General features: G+C 34.7%; 1 protein-coding gene across 2 annotated transcripts in view; it reads right to left on the bottom strand.

Annotated features, from left to right (window-relative positions):
- DACH2 (dachshund family transcription factor 2) overlaps positions 1-22,123 on the bottom strand; it is a 909,992-nt gene that overhangs the window by 9,631 nt on the left and 878,238 nt on the right. The gene's annotated exons all lie outside the window — the stretch shown is intronic.

Genomic DNA, 22,123 nt, shown 5'->3' with positions numbered 1-22,123 from the left:
GTGGTTTCTTCCTTTTTATTGCTGAAAAGTATTCCATTACATGGATACATTGGTTTTTTTTGTTTAATTATTCACTAGCTGACAGGCATTTAGATTATTTCCAGTGTTAACTTTTATTTTGAAGACTACTACTTATGAAAAAATATTACCTGTGGTATAGAAACACAAGTTGTATCTTTTCTCCCCTTTTATTTTTATATTATCTTCTCCCACATTCTCATTACTTTAACAAGATTCTCTCTTAGTTTCAGATAAAGAGACACCAATAGAATTTTTGTTTAATAAGATGTTTTAAACAGATATATCTAATTACAAAAATAATCTTCTTTTACACTGAGAAGCTAACTACTTGACTATGTACTTGAATTCTGACTGGACATTTTTTATGTTAGATGTACGAACCAGACAGCAATTTTTTCCCTGCAATTATAAATTGGGACATTTTTGACATAGGTAAAAATAAACTGCTACAAAGTAATAATCTTAGAAGGTAGCCAAACAAATCCTGGTATTCTTTTTTTTTCTAATTCATCTATTTATTTGAGAAAGAGAGAGAATGGAGGGAAGGGGCAAAGGAAGAGTGAGAGAGAGAATCTCAAGCATACTCCTGACCTAGCACAGAGCCCAACACAGGGCTCAGTCTCATGACCTTGAGATCATGACCAGAGCTGAAATCAAGAGTTGGATACTTAACTAACTGAGGTACCCAGGCACCCCCAAAACCTGGTAATTTTTTTAGTTTAAATTCAATTAGCCAACACATCATTAGTTTCAGATGTCGTGTTCAACAAATCATCAGTTGTATATAACACCCAGTGCTCATCACATCACATGCCCTCCTTAGTGCCCATCACCCAGTTACCCTATCCCCCTACCCACCTCCCCTTTAGCAATTCTCAATTTCTTTCCCATAATTAAGAGTCTCTCATGGTTTGTCTCCCTCTTTGTCTTCTTCCCATTCAGTTTTCCCTCCCTTCTCTTAAGGTCCTCTGCACTGTTTCTTATATTCCACATATGAGTGAAACTATATGATAATTGTCTTTCTCTTATTGACTTTTTTCACTTAGCATAATAACCTCCAGTTCCATCCATGTCGATGTAAATGGTAAGTATTCATCCTTTCTGATGGTTGAGTAACATTCCATTGTATATATATACCACTTCTTTATCCATTCATTTGTTGAAGGACATCTCAGCTCCTTCCACAGTTTGGCTATTGTGGACATTGCTGCTATGAATGTTGGGGTGCAGGTGCCCCTTCATTTTACTATATCTGTATCTTTCAAACCCTGGTATTTTTAAATGGCTTCAACAGCAGTGCATGATGGGGTGAATCATAGCACCTCAAACAAAATTACTCTATTCACTACAGTCTCTTCATTTCGGTAACTGGGCACAAGCAAAGTTTGAAAATATGCATCTCCTTAGTCAAAAAAATTTTCAGTGACCCTATATATTGTGAGAGCAATTCAAGGAAAAAAAAACAAAAAACAAACAAACAAAAAAACCCTAGGCTTGAATCTGGACCTAACCAATTTTCACAAAAATTTAGCTATTGGTTCTGGTTCCAGTAGGGATAAGAATATGGATTTATCATATAGTTAGAGCTAATTTTTCAATTGCAAGCAGCCTATACATGTAGTATGCAGAGTCTTGAACCACACAGATTTCATAGTCATGGTTTGCTCCATAGCAAATGGTTTGCCCCATTTACTGAATGGGAAGCTGTGGCATAGAATTGTGGAAACCTTCTGTGAGATTTTTAACGGGACAGCATTATCTCTGAAATAAAATGCTTTTAATAGAGATCACCATTTCCAATTTCTTTTTTTACAAGTTCCAATTTTCCAAAATCTATATGGATAAAAAATGCTGAACAATTATTTTATAGAATTAACAGTTTCATATTATTTGAATCCAAAATGTTATAAAAAGCATTTGTTTATTGGTCTTAAAGAATTCAATAAAATGTATAAATTAACCTGTTAATTTTCTTTTAGCACAGGAAGCTATAATGAACGTATTCTTAGGAATTGTTTTTTTCATAAAACCTTAAAAATAATTTTTGATTATAAATGCATGATGCATGTGTTTTGTACAATTCCCTTGTAAAATTAACCCTAAACTCTTTCCTTCCCTCCTTCCTTCCTTCCTTTCTTTTTTGCCAGTGGTATTTTTGGAAGAGGTGAAGTATTCCAGAGGGAATGAGCACATTATCAGGAATTCTGTGATCTATTTCAACTGCAAATTTGGAACATTTGAAATATGTCATTAAAAAACTAAATTCTAAAAAAAACCCTAAATTCTAAGATGTTTTAGGCATCATCTCTAATGCTTATAAAGCACATTTCTTAACACCTAACCAAGCAATATTATGTCTTATTTGTATTGTTTGAAGTCTATATTTAGCTAGTATTTTGTTTTCTACACATGACAAGTTTATAGAATACTGATTTATTGATAATAGCTGGGGAGGTTTTACACCTTTGTATTGATGTTTATAAATCTTAAAGTATGAATTTATGTAGCCTGGAAGATCTATTTTTACAAAATGAACTGCTACAAAGTTAGAACATTGACATCCTGCTGATTCAGAGAGAATACAATGTTTCCCCTGAATAAACATTTTGTATGGGGGCAGAGTTCTTAAAATTAATGGATTCTTTGTTATATATCACTCTATACACAAGTAATCTCAGTGGTAAGAATCTGAGGGGTGTTCTACAAACAAGGTACCCAAAAATGAAAGCAATATATTCAGTATGCATAAAACAAAATTAAAACTACATTAAAATTCCCAGAAGTCTTCTATTTGGAGATGAAATAAATGCCATTGAATTGGCTGAAAGGAAAATTACTATTGACTATGAAGACAGGTTGCATGGTCTATGGATTGTAATGTTGCTGTACAGTAGATTGAAGTTTCAAAATAGCATTACTCTTCTTTAAAGAGATGGACACAGTTGAATCAGATGTTGCTTGCCGCAGTGAGGATCAAATGCAAAAAGAATCATATTTCATTGGACCTAGTCTACACCAGGAAAATAAATAGAAATATAAGAGGTATGCAGGCTATGATTCATTTTGATAATCTGGCCCAAGAGAGACACATAGAGACAGCACACAGATCTAAGCTTCTACCAAAAGACAAATAGGACACAGAGGGTGGGAATTGGGATGACAGTGTAGCAGAGGTCACATCGATTTTCACCAGCAGTTTTCACACAGATGAGATAACCCTGGACTCTATTTGGCCCATTGTTCATATCCTATCTGTCCCACAAGCAATAAATTTCCTAGACCTAGAAAAGGGCAGTAAAGAAGAAGGATTCTACTTATGACTTCTTATGATTAAGTTTCTGTGCTAACCAAACATGCTTTTTCAGACCAAGGTCACATTGCATGTTAAGGTCCATAATAGCCAAAAGCTAGTCGAAGCATATTATATTTTGGTGTACATGAGTGAAAAATGTCAAACCATTTGTCTTTTTTTTCTGATTTAAATCACATGCTACAAAAATGTATAATAAATGCATTAGAAATCTATTTCAATCTTTTAATAGGTCTTCACATCTGAATGACATCGACATTTTGCTCAGAGTTTAAAGACATTCACTGTAAAAAAAAAAAAGACATTCACTGTTATGTAGGAATTTATTCAGGAGGCTTGAGAAATCCTAATTGGCAATGAAATTAAATATGGACAAGTACTAGAACCATAGACTGTCAGCTAAATTCCTCTCTTTGTAAGCCAGGAAGAAAGGGTTTTGACTGAGCACTTTGATTTAAAAGGCTGGTGTTCAAAATGTGTATATTAAAATCTTTATCAACACACAAAATGCAATGGTATAAACTAAAAGATAAAGATAGGACAACTGCTAAATCTAGCTGAGGACATGAGCAACCTCGTCATTTATTCAAGAGAAGTGGAGACTGCTTTTATTGAGCCTGTTTGTTAAACTTGCTATACTTGGGAATCCATTTGCAGAACAAGCTCTTAATTTTGATTTCTTCTTCAGGGCCCAGATGAATAGATGTAAAAGTTGACAATAACTTTATTTGTATAAAAAAGATAAACAAATGGTAAATGCTCAGAATGAAAAAGTCCCCCCAAAATGAAAATCAAGACTGCTAGAGACTTCCTATATGAATGCAGTGCTTATTTTCCCACCTTTTCATGGAGTTCAGTGTTTCCTCTTTCCTCTGGGCTTTGAGGATTGTAATACAGGATGGGAAAATTAACAACACTGACTCACTTGGCAGTGGGAAAATGCAGCCACCTGCCATCAGGTCATCAGTTTTTATTCTTTACCAAATAAATCATATTTCACTATTTTATTTGAGTGCTTTCCCCTAAGTACAGCTGCTCAAGAGACTTTCTTGTGTTGGTGCTGTCAGTATTACATTTGGCACAAGCAAGACACCTGCTTCTCTCTTCCAAACTGAGGAATAATAACAAAATGACCAACTGCTGTGTAATGATGTGACTTTCATGAATATAAGGAAGCGTTCATGGTCTGAGTTGAACAACAACTCAAATGTTGCCCTTACCAAATGTGGAAAAGAAAAACTTGATGCCCAAATTGTTACATTTCTTTAGGGAGATGTGAAAAGAAATAATGCTGACAAATGAAAACCAAAAACTAGTAGCAAAAGGGTGAAGGGTCACCAGCCTGAGAAAGTGAGATACAATACTACTAAAACTAGTATGGCCCTGTTTTGCTCTGGATCCTTAGATTACCAATTTGGCATAACAGGTTCCTTTATAAATTATGAATTAGAAATAAGTCATCTTTCAGAAAGAATATTATGCTGATAACAAATATTATATCCAGTGAAGGTTTGGAAGAAGCATGATACCCAGTCCTTGCTGTTAAGGAGCTGACACATCTTGAATAAAAGTCAACAAGTTATAGAAGTGGACAATTAAGTGTGAAATCATGTGACATATCTTGTCAAGTGCCTCTCAAAGGAGAGATCACTGCAGTCTGGAGTAAGCATTTAAACTGATCCATTCATGGGGCGCCTGGGTGGCTCAGTCGGTTAAGCGTCTGCCTTCGGCTCAGGTCATGATCCTGGAAATCGCAGGATCAAGCCCCGCATCGGGCTCCCTGCTCCGCGGGAAGCCTGCTTCTCCCTCTCCCACTCCCCCTGTTTGTGTTCCCTCTCTCTCTGTAAAATAAATAAATAAAATCTTTAAAAAAATAAAAATAATCCATTCACTCTAGCTGAAAAGTGTTCCCACTATCATTAATATAAATCCCGTGGACTTCCCCAAGATATTAGGTATACCAACAAGGTGCCTTCCTCAAAATAGCATTGAAAAAACTGGGTTAAACAATGATAAACAGTTTTAAGTAAAGCAAGGGTTAGCAGATAAATTACAGGGTGTTTAGTGAAATTTGAATTTCGGATAAACAGCAAATGATTTTTCAATGTAAGTATGTCTAAAATACTCCATGGGACATCGTTATACTAAATAAATAATTTGTTGGGGCGCCTGGGTGGCTCAGTCCTTAAGCGTCTGCCTTCGGCTCAGGTCATTATTTCAGGGTCCTGGGATTGAGCCCCACATCGGGCTCCCTGCTGGGCGGGATGCCTGCTTCTCCCTCTCCCACTCCCTCTGCTTGTGTTCCCTCTCTCGCTATGTCTCTCTCTGTCAAATAAATAAATAAAATCTTAAAAATAAATAAATAAATAAATAAATCTTAAAAAAAATTAAAAAAAAATTGTTGTTGGGGTGCCTGGGTGGCTCAGTCAATTTCAGCTCAGGTCATGATCTCAGGGTCATGAGACACAGCCCCCTGTCAGGTTCCTCACTCAGTGGGGAATCTGCTTCAGATTCTCTTTTTCCCTCTCCCTTTGCCCCTACACCCTTGTGCATGCACATGCTCTCTCTCTCTCAAATAAATAAATAAATCTTTAAAATGATAATAATAAATTGTTGTTTATCTGATTCAAATATCACTGGGGATGATGTTTTCTTTTCTTTTTTTTATTTGCTAAATCTATTAAAGCAGAACAACTCAGAGCCTTTAAAAAGCTAGTGCTAAATATAAGCATATGTTACATATTAATTTAGACAGCTGAGAGCATAGTGATGAAGAGCAAAAGATGCCAAAGCCTGACTGTGCAGGTTGGAAACTCTGCTCTGTGATTTGCTAGCCCCTGGGAAAGTTACTTAATTTTTCTGTGCCTCAATTTCCTCATCTGTAAATTTCAGATAATAATAATACCTATCTCATAAGGTTGTTATAAAGACTAATAAGCTACTATTTGTAAAGTTCGTACAACAATGCCTGACCCAAAGGAAATGCAAAATAACTGTATGTTAAATAAATTAAATGGCAATTGAACATTCCCAGGAGTGGGAGAGGAGCCTATAGTAAAATATTTGGCCACCTAAGCATCCATTAACACCTCATAAAACATGTGGCAAGATTCTTTTTTAGGTAGTAATGGGATAAGCCTGGCTTCACCCTCAATTAAGCCAATATTAGTTTTTCAGTTATCAAAGGTCTGAGGAGACTTCATAAGTCAAGGTCAGTGTTTCTCAACTGGGGGTAACTTTGCAGTCCAAAGGACATTTTGTAATGGCTAGAGAAATTTTTCACTGTCAGAATTGAGGGGGTGGGAGGGTGTGCTACTGACATCTTTCTGCACTGAACTTCTACTAAAGAATTTAATAAGCTTTAGAAGATTTAGAACTAATACAATAATTTACAAGGTTTGTTTTATAGTTCTCATGAATTTAATTTTGGGTCCCCAACTTTAGTTCTTTGCTCAAATGGCATCTTATTATTGAAATCTATACTAAACATCCTATTTAACTTTCCTTAGTTTTGTATTTCTTTTTTTATTAACATATAATGTATTATTTGTTTCAGTGGTAGAGGTCTGTGATTCATCAGTCTTACACAATACACAGTGCTCACCACAACATCCTATTTAATATTGCAACCTGTACCCTTATTTTTTACTCCTTTAACATGTTTTCTTTTTTCCTAGAAAATTTATCACCAATAATCCATAATGTAACTTATTTATTTACTATGTTTGTTAAGTATTTTATCTCACTACAATATACTCTTCTTGAAAGTGGGAACTTTGTCTTTTTAAAATGTTCCTAGTGGTGGGGCGCCTGGGTGGCTCAGTCGTTAAGCGTCTGCCTCCGGCTCAGGTCATAATCCCAAGGTCCGCATCAGGCTCCCTGCTCAGCGGGAGGCCTGCTTCTCCCTCTCTCAATCCCTCTGCTTGTGTTCCCTCTCTTGCTGTGTCTCTCTCTGTCAAATAAATGAATAAAATCTTTAAAAAAAATTTTTTTCCTACTGGTGTCCTCTCAGTATCTACAATTTTAACTATCCTGGGTCTACAACACTTATAATGACTTTGGATATGCATACTGGTAACCTTAAAACTTGAGGTAAGATTTCTAGTCATCAGATTGATTCCATTATTTCTATTCAAAAAGACAAGATTGGGGGCGCCTGGGTGGCTCAGTCGTTAAGCGTCTGTCTGCCTTCGGCTCAGGTCACGATCCTAGGATCCTGGGATCGAGCCCCGCATCAGGCTCCCTGCTCTGCGGGAAGCCTGCTTCTCCCTCTCCCACTCCCCCTGCTTGTGTTCCCTCTCTCGCTGTCTCTCTCTCTCTGTCAAATAAATAAATAAAATCTTAAAAAAAAAAAAGACAAGATTGTACATGAATATGTAATTTTAAAATATTTTTATAAGTATATGGTCAGAGGAAGGAAGAAAGGGGTGGAGGTACAGAATTTCTGGTCAAATCTTAGCCTTTTCAATAAAATCAATGATTACTATACAGATAATGGGACAAACTAAAATTTTGCAATTTTGAAAAATAGTTGATATAGTTGTCATAACATGCCTACTGTATATTTATTGAACTTGTCTACATATCATAGTCCTTTGAGCAAAAAATAGTAAAATATAACTCTTTCTGACTCACACACATACTTTCCCATCATCTTTGAGATGATGTATTACTGCATCAAAGATAAAGTAAAATTGACTGATTTTTTTAAAGTAGATCTATATTTACTAGAGCTTAGAAATTTAGAAAAAAAAAAAAAGGTGAGGATCCAGAATGGAAAGAAATTTTATACATAGACCAGAATTTGCTCTGAAAACTGAAAGACAGACAAAGATTTCTAATATAAACAACTAAACAGTACCAGAGGCACGTGCAAATCCCTTCTCTAGCAAACCACCCTTGCTACTTCTGTGAAAAAGGCTGCAGAGATAATATTAACTGAATGGGGAGTAATAATGTAACAGTCTTCATCAGAAATTGACAAACAAGAAGCAAAAGTGGGCATAGAAGTAAAGTGGGAAGGAAGCTGATGTTTTAAAGAGATGTGTTTAAGAAAAATTGTGGGGAGGGCACACGTTTCCATCAATTAGCTGACTTTTCCAGGTGATAATGTTTAATTATGTTGACTTTATCTTTAAAATGGCCTCAGGGTTTCAGTATAATCTTACTTTTACCCTTACTAGGGGTTCAGTCATCTGGCTGATTGCAGAGGCTGTAAAGCAGATTTCTCATTTTGTTTCTCAGCCGGGAAATGTACAAGACTTAGAGAAGAAAACTCTCTTCTTAATCTGGCACAAATAAGGAAGAGAAATTTATTGTTCTGACCTGGAAATTCAGGTGCTAACTTTAAAATCACTGTTGTTGTTGTTGTTTTGTTTTGTTGTTTCGACTTAGCATATCTGACTAGAGAGGTTTGGTGGAAGGCACAAGGGAACGAGATACTAATATCTAGCACTTTAACAGCAATAGTTCTTAAACCTTATCATGTATCAGAACGTCCTGAAGATGTTTTTTTAAAGGTTCCCAACTGCTAAAGTTTCTGATTCAGTAGGCCTAGGGTAGGACCTGGCTACTAGAATTTCTAAGTGTCCAACTGATAGTTGATGTTGCCGGTTTGGGGACCACAGTTTGAGAAACCACTGGACTATATAAAGGTCAAATTTTGCTACATTTAAAGATGATTAATATTGCCTCCTATCACAATATCTTTTTTTTTTTTAAGATTTTATTTATTTATTTGAGACAGAGAGAATGAGAGACAGAGAGCATGAGAGGGAGGAGGGTCAGAGGGAGAAGCAGACTCCCCGCCGAGCAGGGAGCCCGATGCGGGACTCGATCCTGGGACTCCAGGATCATGACCTGAGCCGAAGGCAGTCGCTTAACCAACTGAGCCACCCAGGCGCCCCCACAATATCTTTTTAAACTAGCCTGTACAATTTTAATAAATCATTTCAAAATTATAACTAAATTTAAGTATGTATCTTCACAGCTTTAAGAATTGTATTAAGGAGGGCACGTATTGCAATGAGCATTGGATGTTATACACAAATAATGAATCATAGAACATTACATCAAAAAAATAAATAAAAAAAAGAATTGCATGAAATTAAAGACACAACTAGCCTCTTCTATAGATGTAGAGATTCTAAATATCAACTTACATTGCACTGAAAAGAAGTGTATAATGGGACCTATTTGTAAACATAGAATCAGGAAACTATAGTAAAAAATGTGTGTCTACACAGATAAAAACAAATTCTTTTCCAAGTAGGATTTAACATAAGCAATTGTTTAATAAGGAAAATCACATTTCTATGCATTAATCCTTAGATACTATTTCCCTGTATTCAAGAAAGGTGGAAAGTGGTTATTCTGGCAGCAATGTCCACAATAGCCAAACTGTGGAAAGAGCCAAGATGTCCATCGACAGATGAATGGATAAAGAAGATGTGGTATCGGGGTGCCTGGGTGGCTCAGTCGTTAAGCGTCTGCCTTCAGCTCAGGTCATGATCCCAGGGTCCTGGGATTGAGCCCCGCACTGGGCTCCCTTCTCCGTGGGAAGCCTGCTTCTCCCTTTCCCACTCCCCCTGCTTGTGTTCCCTCTCTCGCTGTGTCTCTCTCTGTCAAATAAAATCTTTAAAAAAAAAAGAAAGAAAGAAAATGTGTTATATATATACAATAGAATATGCAGCCATCAAAAGGAATGAAATCTTGCCATTTGCAATGACATGGATGGAACTGGAGAGCGTTATGCTGAGCGAAATAAGTCAATCAGAGAAAGCCATGTATCATATGATCTCACTGATATGAGGAATTCTTAATCTCAGGAAAGAAACTGAGGGTTGCTGGAGTGGTAGGGGGTGGGAGGGATGGAGTGGCTGGGTGATAGATATTGGGGAGGGTATGTGCTATGGTGAGTGCTGTGAATTGTGTAAGACTGTTGCATCACAGACTTGTACCTCTGAAACAAATAATACACTATATGTTAAAAAAAAAAAAAAAAAAAAAGAAGAAGATAGCCAGAAGGGAAAAATGAAGGGGGGGATATTGGAAGGTGAGACAAACCATGAGAGACTATGGACTCTGAGAAACAAACTGAGGGTTCTAGAGGGGATGGAGTGGGGGGATGGGTTAGCCTGGTGATGGGTATTAAAGAGGGCACGTACTGAATGGAGCACTGGGTGTTATACGCAAACAATGAATCATGGAACACTACATCAAAAACTAATGATGGAATGTATGGTGATTAACATAACATAATAATAAAATTTAAAAAAAATAAGGAAAAAAAAAGATTAAAAAATAAAGATGATTCAAAATCGGAATGACACTGTTATGGAGAACCTGGCAAGAATAGTCTATACAGCAGTATATAATTTGTCAACTCTTATAAACTAATAAGAAATTAATAGATATACAGGTGTGACATTTATATATAGATATCCTAATAACTGCAATTATACCTATTTATAATCTGTGCATAGTCATATATATATATATATGTATATATATATATATATTTTATTTTAGCACCATACCAATGAAGAAAATTAAGAACATTCTTTTATTGGGGCACCTGGGTGGCTCCATCGGTTAAGCGTCTGTCTTTGGTTCAGGTCATGATCCCAGGGTCCTGGGATCGAGCTCCGCATCGGGCTCCTTGCTGAGTAGGGAGCCTGCTTCTCCCTCTCCCTCTGCTGTTCTCCCTGCTTGTGCTCTCTCTCTCTCTCTGTCAAATAACTAAATAAAATCTTTTTTTTTAGAAAAAAGAACATTCTTTTGTCATTAGTTATCACTCTCTCCTCTGTCTCACAGACACACAAACATGCACATGCATGCATGAATGCCCACACACAAACATTGGTGAGACTATATGCTGATTTTTTTGTTTTAGCTAAGAAATACAAAATTGAGACACTAAGGTACCATATTTTTATGATAAAAATTATGAAGTGTTTTCCTAATAGATGAACAATCATAATAGCAACACTGTTGTAAACCTAGCTAGTTCAAATTGATACCAATCATTTAATATTTTACAAAGCTGAATTTTTAAAATAAATGTTAATTATTAGGGCAAAACACTGCAATTTTCACATTTTTCTTTCTCGTGTAATGGAGGCATTAAGACATCAAAATGATTGCTTTTTCTCTGAAAATCTCTAAAGTTTTATCAACGAAGTAGGCATCTATCAGTAATGCTCCATTCAACAACTTTCACCAAATGAACAATCCTACTTTTAGATGTTGTCTATTGCCATGAGAACTTACATTGTCCATTGAACAAGCTTTTTCCTTAAAATGATAATAATTTATAGGATACAGCTGGGGGGGCGGGAGGGATAAACATCATCAATAGAACATATTAATGTGCCATTTTATTTCATGTTTTAACATTGTTCTTCCTCATCTTCATTTCTAATTAGTTTGGAGGGCTTCTTTCAATTTTACTCTCTTCTATTTCAATATTCATATCTAACTTAATGACTTTTTCTTATTTTTGAAACTTTATTTTATTTGACAGTATATCATGGAAATACTTTTGCTGTAAACATACATTCATGGTACACAGTATTCTTTTTAGTGATTTCATTGTATTCAATCCTACAGTGTAACCCATAAATTCTTAATCCATTTGTCTTAGTCTCTGAACATTCAAAGCACATTTTGGGTACTCTTTTATGGCATTTTCTACTTATTATTATGTATTACTATGTATTTGGTTGTGCCTTTATTTCCCTATTCTGCCTGTAAGTTGCTATAGTGTAAGAACTGTGTATCACTAATGATTTACTATATGTTGGCTGATTGAATTTAAATTAAAAAAAAAAGGAACTGTGTTTCAATTTCTCATTGGTCTCCATAATTGCTTCTAAAGCCACAGGAGTGCTTTGGTAAAAATAGATATTATTTTTGCTAGCCAGAACAAAGAATACCAACCAAACTAGTTATAATGTTGCTTCAAATTACTGAGTTTCTAAATGCAATAACTTAATGACTTTTTCTAAGATTTTATTTATTCATTTGAGAAAGAGAGACAGAGAGAGCACACAAGCAGGGGGAGAGGCAGAGGGAGAGGGAGAAGAAGGCTCCCCCCTGAGCCAGCCAGGAGCCTGATGTGGGGCTCAATCTGAGGACCTGGAGATCATGACCTGAGCCAAAGGTAGATGCCTAACCATCTGAGCCACATGGGCGCCCCTAACTCAATGACTTTTATCAGAAACATTTAGTGAGTACCTGGTGTGCATGGTGTTGTGCTGTAAATTAAAATGAGTTCACAAACTTGTAAACTGAAGACTGTGGTAGTGATTTCTTCTAATAATTACAGTAGACAATTATAGGTTGCCCATATGACAAAGAGAAATAATTCCAAAAATCTTAATCAATTAGAAAGTTTTCACAAATGTATCATTCAGTTTAACTTCAATGGTTATTCAAGGGTCAATCACCAAATAACCCCACTATCTTGTTTTAAATCTTCTTTCCCCTAAAATGTATGAGTCTGCTATTTTACTCATAATGCAATGACTATGACTGGATCTCTCTGTATCTTGGCATGTTACATCTATAAACTTCAATGTCCCTATTTTAGAATAGGAAGAACCACCCCAGAGTGTTTGTGGGAGTTTTAACTGAGAAAACTAAAGTGGAAGTACCTAGCATTGTACTTAGCATATAGTAGATCCTCAGTAAAAATTGGCTGGATCTGAAGCTATTATAGCCTTCTAGATATGGAATGTTTAAGGGGGAAAAAAACTGCATCGAGTATACACTGATTCCAAGATTTGTCCATGAAATTTCTTTTTCTTTAATTTCTTCTAGTAAATTGATTAAGGGACTTAGTTAATGTAGGAATCATTCATTAAGGTTTTATAGTATTTTGTCTTCCTAACAATCAGACAAAAACAAACATGAAATTTTGTAACTAAAATTCCTCAGATTAGTTCCAAGGTAGTTGGAAGACTTCAGGTTCACATTATTTAAGTCACATATTTTCCCTTAAATTTAATTTATGCTACATTTTTATCCACATGGAGAAATGCAAATTTAAGGAGAGTATGCCTTCTACTGAAAAACAAAACAAAACAAAACAGGAAAAATGTATCTTAAGTTTTCCTGGCAAATTCAGACTTATTTTATTAATGTTGAAATTCCTTTACCCATTATTTGTTACAAATATTTAGGGATCCATATGGAATGGCAGATGTTGAAGCAAAAACACTGCAGATATTTTTCTCTTTTGCTAATAATCCTAGTACTTGAGGATTTTATTTTCATCTTCTATCATAAGGGTTTTAGTTTGAATGAAGAATATAAAATATTTACTGAACATAAAATTTAGAATTATTATAAGATTATGTCTTTACTGAGTGTGGGTCTATGCAAACAAAATAGAGTTTGATGTTTTTATTAGCTTGCAAGCAGATATATATTTATGTATTTCAAAGCTTGAAATATAAAAGGAAAAATTATTTCGGTAATCTAAATTACCCTAAAACTGCACAAACTGATCAGAATCGCATGGGTAATTTCTCAGCTCTCACCTTCCAGTGAGAGTTCAGGTCACTCTGATTTTCTCCTCTTTTCTTTCCCTATCTGATCCTATCCCATACATACTCATAGTCAATGATATTTCTTTAGAGGAAAAATTATTTTTAAGATTCACTTTGCACAAAGCCCAACAAAAATCAACAATTAATATTAAATGCAGTTATCTAACATTTTCTATTTGTATGAATGTTTAAATATTGTGAACTCAGCCAGAGGACACTTGTAATGTGAAAAAAATGGAAATAAAGAGGAAATTAAGAACTAATATCTAATCTTATAATACTAATATCTTGTAAACAGACTTGAACAAATCATTCAAACTTTCTTTCCCAGGTTGCAATTTTATGAAATTGTTCTATTTTAATGATTCAGTTATTTGGATAAGTGCTTTAAGGATCAATATTATAACATTTGATTCCAGTGCAGTTATATTCAGTTTAGTACCATATGTTATTCATTTCTGTATTTGGCCTGTACTTGTCTTCATGTTCACTTTGGATGAGGATATGGAACATGCCTCCACCCCCTGAGCAGCTATATCTATCCAGTTCCCTTAGAGATTCTCATTTTCCTAATCTGAATTGTTCACTAGGGAAAATCACTTTGTTTACTGCCTCTGTGTCCCCTGTCACCTCCCAACCATTATTCGGTTCCTATTTGGCATTTTTCCAGTGTGAAAATACCGTATATTTACACATTGAAATTACCTCCTGTTCTTGGTTACTGACAATGGATTCCGTCTTACCTTCAGTTAAAATACCTGTATAACAGATAGTGAAATGTGCCATAGTTAGCCTATGATTCTCAAGTACAATCTTATCACAGAATCTTGAGAGAGTTTACTAATAACTTAAGAAACCATATAACTTTAAGGGGCGCCTGGGTGGCTCAGTTGGTTAAGCGACTGCCTTCGGCTCAGGTCATGATCCTGGAGTCCCGGGATCGAGTCCTGCATCGGGCTCCCTGCTCGGCAGGGAGTCTGCTTCTCCCTCTGACCCTCCTCCCTCTCATGCTCTCTGTCTCTCATTCTCTCTCTCTCAAATAAATAAATAAAATCTTTAAAAAAAAAAAAAAGAAACCATATAACTTTACCTAACACTGTCTCTGAGACAGTCTGATGTTTTAAGAAAAACTATCAGAGTGTAAAAGCAATGAAGTAATGCTATTTAAGTTTGGATAATGGTGTATATTGCTTTATTGCCTCAGCTACAACTTCTCAGAGGATACTTTCTTATCTGGATACTTATAATACATGTTATCATCCCCCATTTTCTTAAAATGTGGGTTCTGGGATTAGCAAAATTCTATTAAACACACTTCATAGCTCTTTAAATTTTGTCAGCTCTTCCAACATTTAAAATATACAGAAGCTGTATTTTCAGGTTCCAGATAATTATTTTTTAATTTACTTTCCATTGGGATAAAACATATTGTAAAGGGCAATTATGCTATTATGTCTTCCCCTGCATAAACTTCAGAAATATTATATTCCCTGCCACCCACTGAAGCCAAAAGTATACACACAAGAGTAGCATTTTCACATATGTAAAATACTCCTAATAAAATAGAGATATAAAATAGGAACAAATTACTCAGGTCCACTTTAATAAAAGAGTAGCATTTAAACTGTATACTCTTATGATATTGACATTCCCATTTGTACTTTGTGCATACCGTTTCAAAGCTATATACCCTGTTCAAATGGCATGGTGTGTTTTTGCAATACTGCTTGTGTCCAAGCAGATGCAAGGTTTGTAGAAAATGCATCTAGGGAGCCATAAAACTGGTGGAAAACATATTTCTTCACAGTATTTTAGTACTTTGAAAAATTCAATCACAGGGAAAAATGTTTTGCTATAAACACCTTAAAAGTCTTGTAAAGGCAATGGCTTCCCACAGCACTTGTTTAAAAAATTTTAAGAGCTAGAATAGAGTAGGTCTTATATAATAAAGTTCAAATTCTTTCAATTTCCTTGATTTTTCACAGGCTTTGTTCTCAAAATTTAAAAAGATTTTAAGGGCAATGCAATCTGTATGCAAGTATGATAATTAATAATCTGACCAAAATTTGCACTGTTACAATGTTTACCAAAATGAAACCAGCAAATGCATTTTCCCTTCAACATAGGTTTTACTCTTATGTACAAGATATTGTTTGATGACTAGCTTAGCAAAAAAAAAAAAAATGACATTATACATACTTAACATGTTGTATATGTTTAAGTAAGTTCCAAATAACCCAGAGTACGGAAAAATGTCCTATGTGTTCCTCATGGTAAAGTAGATTAGAATTTAAATTAGCAGCAAAGACAGTCAAATCCTAAATTCAGGATTTCTGGAGTTGAAATTTTGGGATATTTGATTTAGTTTTTATGCTTTTTTATTTATTATTTTATTTATTTTTAATTGGTACTTCAAAATCCTGTTTTTGCATGTCTTCTTTAGAGAAGTGTCTGTTCATGTCTTCTGCCCACAGTGAATATCATTCTCAATGGAGGAAAAACTCAGAGTTTTTCCCTCAAGGTCAGGAACATGACATGGATGCCCACTCTCACCACTTTTGTTCAACATAGTACTAGAAGCCCTAGCCTCAGCAATTAGACGACAACAAAAATAAATAAAAGGCATTCAAATTGGCAAAGAAGAAGTCAAACTCTCTCTCTTCTCAGATGACAAGATACTTTATATGGAAAACCCAAAAGACTCCACCCCCAAATTATTAGAACTCATACAGCACTTCAGCAACGTGGCAGGATACAAAATCCATGTGCAGAAATCAGTTGCTTTTCTATACACTAACAATGAGGAAGACACAAAGAGATGGAAAAACATTCCATGTTTACGGATTGGAATAATAAACATAATGAGAATGTCTATGCTGCCCAGAGCAATCTATACTTTCAATGCAATCCCTATCAAAATACCATTGGCATTTTTCACAAAACTGGAATAAACAATCCTAAAATTTGTATGGAACCAAAAAAGACCCCAAATGGCCAGGGGATTGTTGAAAAAGACAACCAGGGCTGGGGGCATCACAATACCTGACTTCAAGCTATATTACAAAGCTGTGATAAGACAGGACAGTATTGGCACAAAAACAGACACATAGACCAGTGGAACAGAATAGAGAACCCAGAAATGGACCCTCAACTCTATGATCAACTAATCTTCAACAAAGAGGGAAAGAATATCCAATGGAAAAAGGAGAGTCTCTTCAATAAATGGCGCTGGGAAAATTGGACATCCAAATGCAGAAGAACGAAACTGGACCATTCTCTTACACCATACACAAAGATAAACTCAAAATGGATGAAAGACCTCAATGTGAGACAGGAACCCATCAAAATTGTAGAGGAGAACACAGGCAGTAACCTCTTTGACATTGGCCACAGCAACTTATTTCAAGACATGTCTCCAAAAGCAAGGAAAACAAAAGCAAAAATGAACTTTTGGAACGTCATCCAGATTAAAAACTTCTACACAGCAAAGGAAACAGTCAACAAAACTAAGAGGCAATCCACGGAATGGGACAAGATATTTTCAAATGACATTACAGATAAAGGGCTGGTATCCAAGATCTATAAATAACTTCTCAAATTCAACACCCAAAAAACAAGTCATCCAGTCAATTTTTTTCTATTTTTTAGAAAATCTTGGGAATTTATTAAAAATGAAGTTCCTCACTATTGTATATTCTTTTCTACTCAATCCTCATAAATTTCATTTCCATATTTGTGAATGGGAACTGTGTGTGTGTGTGTGTGTGTGTGTACTCTCTTACAATTCAAGATAAGGTAAAAGGGTACTTTCCACTTCCTTGTTTTATACCAAAGAGTTTATTCTCTAATATACATTTCAATAACCAATTTTATTAACTGGCACCTTTCCTCAAAATTTACTAGTGATTCCCAATTGTTCTCCCAAATGAATGCTGATATAATCATGAAATGTAATATCTCCAACAATTACTTTTTTATCCAGCTATCTTTTTTTTAATTACATTATGTCTGACAAAATATTGAAGCATCTCAAACATCTTGTAAACAATCATTCCCCCTGCCTCTTAAAGATGTCCACACTACTGAAGAAAGAAAAGGTATAGTACCATTTTTCTGTTTTTCTTTGAAAGGGAAGGAATAACTAGAATTTATTCCAATCTGTGTTTTTAGCAATTACTTTTACTCTTAGCTCCAGTTTTTCACTTTCTTCTTTCCACTGGACACTTTCACCAAGATATTTTATCATGACTTATAACTATTCAGAAAGCAAACCCATCACTTTATTAAGATCACTTATCATCCAACCACAAGCCTCAACTAAATATGACTTCATATCATGATTCTTAGTCATTTTCACCATCTCTTGCCAAGGTTGGAATCCTCCTAATCACTTAGACTCTTCTCTCTCTTTTGCCTATCTCATCATATCTAATCTGTAAACAGGTCTTCTTAATACTACCTTTAAAATGGCTCCTATTCCAACTACCCCACCCCTGGATAGTTAGATGGAGTCCATAGCTTTGGTCTTTCCCTATTCTATGCCATTTTGGATACTAACACTAGATTAAAATGCCCAAGATAAATTTTATTCTCTTGAACAAACCAATAGTCCCTCAAGGACCTCCATAATTTTACCCTACTTTTTGTACTTCATCCACAAATACTCCCCCCCAAAATTTCAGTTGTAATCAACCTGTTTGACATCTTGTTGCCTACTACTCATAAAGTTTTCTCATTTCTATAATTTTTCTTCAACACACATATCTAGAATATTAGCCCATACCCTCCACATTTCTAAATATTATCTGTCATTTAAGATCTTAAATTAATGTCTTCCATCGAAGCTTTTCCTATCTCAGCCCATAATAACCTTCCACTTCTCTTAAATCCGATAGTTAATTTTCTGAACCACACATATAGAAACGTATTATCTACAAAAATATGTCTCTCACAGTGTTATTTGCAGCTTTTATTAGTAATTAAATATTTATATGTTAATGCCTAAGTTCCCTAGTTAGACATTTAGACATTAAATAATTTGAGAGTAGAGAATATTGTCTACTTATTGTTCTCTTTTTCTTCTGCACAGACTACTATTTTGCCATACACACTGTTCATTTAATACATATTTGTAGTTTGATTTCTAAATTACATAGGATGGGAAAAAAACAAGAATGTTTTAAAGAGCTTAGGGATATTTACAGAGCACACATGAAGACTTAGAACACAGAAGCATAAAGGTAAATAGATCCCTAGACTCTGAATCTTTGGAGACTTCCCATTATCCCCAATTTAAGGAAATAGCACTCAAGAAGATAACATCTATTTTGTGGGTGGAATGAAATTGTTACAGCTTGTGGACATGTTTAGTGGTCAGAAAGTCATTAATGAGGATAAGATTTTGAGGTATCAATTCAATCCTGAACAAATCTCAATTTCCTAAGTCCAAACTGAATAGGTTTTTGTAGGTGGAAAAGTAAATGTATGATTTTCCCAGCATTACTTAACATTTCTTTAAGTAACATTCTATGCTTGATAGGAACTAGGTTCTTGTTCTCTGACAGTTGATTACATAAGTGTTTTTCATATTTAATAATGACATGCTATTTACAATTTAAACTACAGTTATTCTTTAGCTTCTAACAATTTGAAAAAGTGAAATTTCAGTTTGTGGTTTCTAAGCTCTTGTGTACTTGTTCTTTATTATATACAAAAAAATACAATTTAATCTTGAATACTTTTAAAAGAGACTAACCATAGTAGTATGCAACTTAAGCTGTGTGTACACATACAACTATTTTGATCCTTTTCACTGAACCAATTTAGTATAAAACATTTAGTAAATTGAGAGAAAAGGAAACCAATCAATTATCTTACAGAGTTGACTTATTTTCAGATTGATTTGTCCAATTAAATTTAAATGACCAAACTGTGTGTGTGATAGAATCAAGTGCATATAAAACTTAAAGCCATCTTCTTGATTTCTACCTAGAAATAAGGTACATGTGTGAAATATTCTTTCTACACAAATAAAAGAATTTCTGTAGCACTTAATATTATTCTAAACTGAATTACAATTGAGAAATTAATTCAATTATTATTTTCCTTCAGTTGATTTCACCCCTCTATTTTTGTCAAATTGTACATCATTTGTGAAATATGTGACATCTATTTCTAATACCTTAAGAAAAAGGTAGGTTTATGAATCCTTTTGGCATTGTATATTATATGCAGAAGAAAATACTAATTCTATGCTGCAGTATCTCTGTATACAAACAAAGCATTTACACATAAATGTATAATATTTTACTGCCTTTTGTCTCTCATCTCCAGTGTTATGCATATAGCAAGCAGTATCTTAAACCTGTTCAAATTCATTTAGAAGAACCAGGAAAAATAGAACTATACACTGTTATTTGAGGCTTAATAGGTATTAGACTGTTTTTTTTTTTACACTTTTTGAATAAACACAATATTTTTTAAAATTGTAATTGAATACTCAAACAATGAATCATGGAACACTACATCAAAAACTAATGATGTAATGTATAATGATTAACATAACATAATAAAATTTAAAAAAGAAAAAAATTGTAATTGAAGATAATTTAAAAACAGGAATATGTTTTCTAAATTGTACACAGCATTTGAAATTGGCTCCATTGTTTTTTCAATTAAAAAAAATTATTAATACCAGACATAAGCTTTTGGACTTCTATACTTTTCAAAATCTTGTTACTACCTAAAAGTTAGGGGAAATGTGCCGCGTTAACCATGCAAACAAGACAAAATCAAAATTGTCAAATACCCTTTAAAGACTTAACCTACCATGCAGTATTTGAAGATGGAAAGCCTCACAAAAATATCCATCAGAGATAAGGGTCTCCTTTCATGAGGAAGATAAAACTGCCTCATGGGAGCCACTGTTCTTTTCTATTATTCAAACCACAGAGAAAACTCTAAAATTTAACCATTTGTAATAACAATAACAACTTTGTTCTTGTTTTGTGAATCATTAATCATGGTTACACACATTTTTACATGCATGATAAAAATGAATTTGCAAATGACACTATAGATGAAGGGCTAGTATCCAAGATTTATAAAGAACTTCTCAAACTCAACACCCAAAAAACAAATAATCAAGTCAAAAAATGGGCAGAAGACTTGAACAGACAATTCTCCAAAGAAGACATACAAATGGCTAACAGACACAGGAAAAAATGATCATCGTCATTAGCCATCAGGGAAATTCAAATCAAAACCACACTGAGATACCACCTTACACTAGTTAGAATGGCAAAAATTGACAAGGCAAGAAACAACAAATGTTGGAGAGGTTGTGGAGAAAGGGGAACCCTCTTATACTGTTGGTGGGAATGCAAGTTGGTACAGCCACTTTGGAAAACAGTGTGGAGGTACCTCAGAAAATTAAAAATAGAGTTACCCTATGACCCAGCAATTGCACTCCTGGTTATTGACCCCAAAGACACAGATGTAGTGAAAAGAAAGGCCATATGCACCCCAATGTTCATAGCAGCAATGTCTGCAATAGCCAAACTGTGGAAAGAGCTGAGATGCCCTTCAACAGATGAATGAATGAAGAAGATGTGGTCCATATATACAATGGAAAAAGACTCAGCCATCAGAAAGGATGAATACCCAACTTTTACATCAACATGGATGGGACTGGAGGAGATTATGCTAAGTGAAATAAGTCAAGCAGAGAAAGTCAATTATCATATGGTTTCACTTATTTGTGGAACATAAGGAATAGCATGGAGGACATTAGGAGAAGGAAGGGAAAGATGAAGGGGGGAAATCGGAGGGAGAGATGAACCATAACTACGGACTTTGAGAAACAAACTGAGGGTTTTGGAGGGGAAGGGGATGGGGGGATAGGTTAGCCAGGTGATGGGTGTTAAGGAGGGCATGTACTCCATGGAGCACTGAATATTATACGAAAACAATGAATCGTGGATCACTACATCAAAAACTAATGATGTATGGTGACTCACATAACATAATAAAATAAAATTTAAAAAAAAATAAAAATAAAAGATCTAGAGTTATATAAATTGAGAATAAAGATTTGGCCTAAAAAAAAAAAAAGTAAATATAAACCCTCAAATGTAGATACATGGAATCTTTTTAAGAAGGCATCTTGAAATTCTCACAAGTTGGAAAGCTAGCCCCACATGAAAGGACAAATCAGAGAAGGGAAAGTGTAATTAGATGT

This window comes from Mirounga angustirostris, unplaced genomic scaffold, assembly GCF_029215605.1.
Source record: "Mirounga angustirostris isolate CCGP_5_RB_7025 unplaced genomic scaffold, mMirAng1.0.hap1 SCAF_11, whole genome shotgun sequence".
Taxonomy (NCBI): domain Eukaryota; kingdom Metazoa; phylum Chordata; class Mammalia; order Carnivora; family Phocidae; genus Mirounga; species Mirounga angustirostris.
The sequence above is the reverse complement of the archived record's forward strand: the minus strand, read 5'-3'. Positions and strand labels throughout refer to the sequence as shown.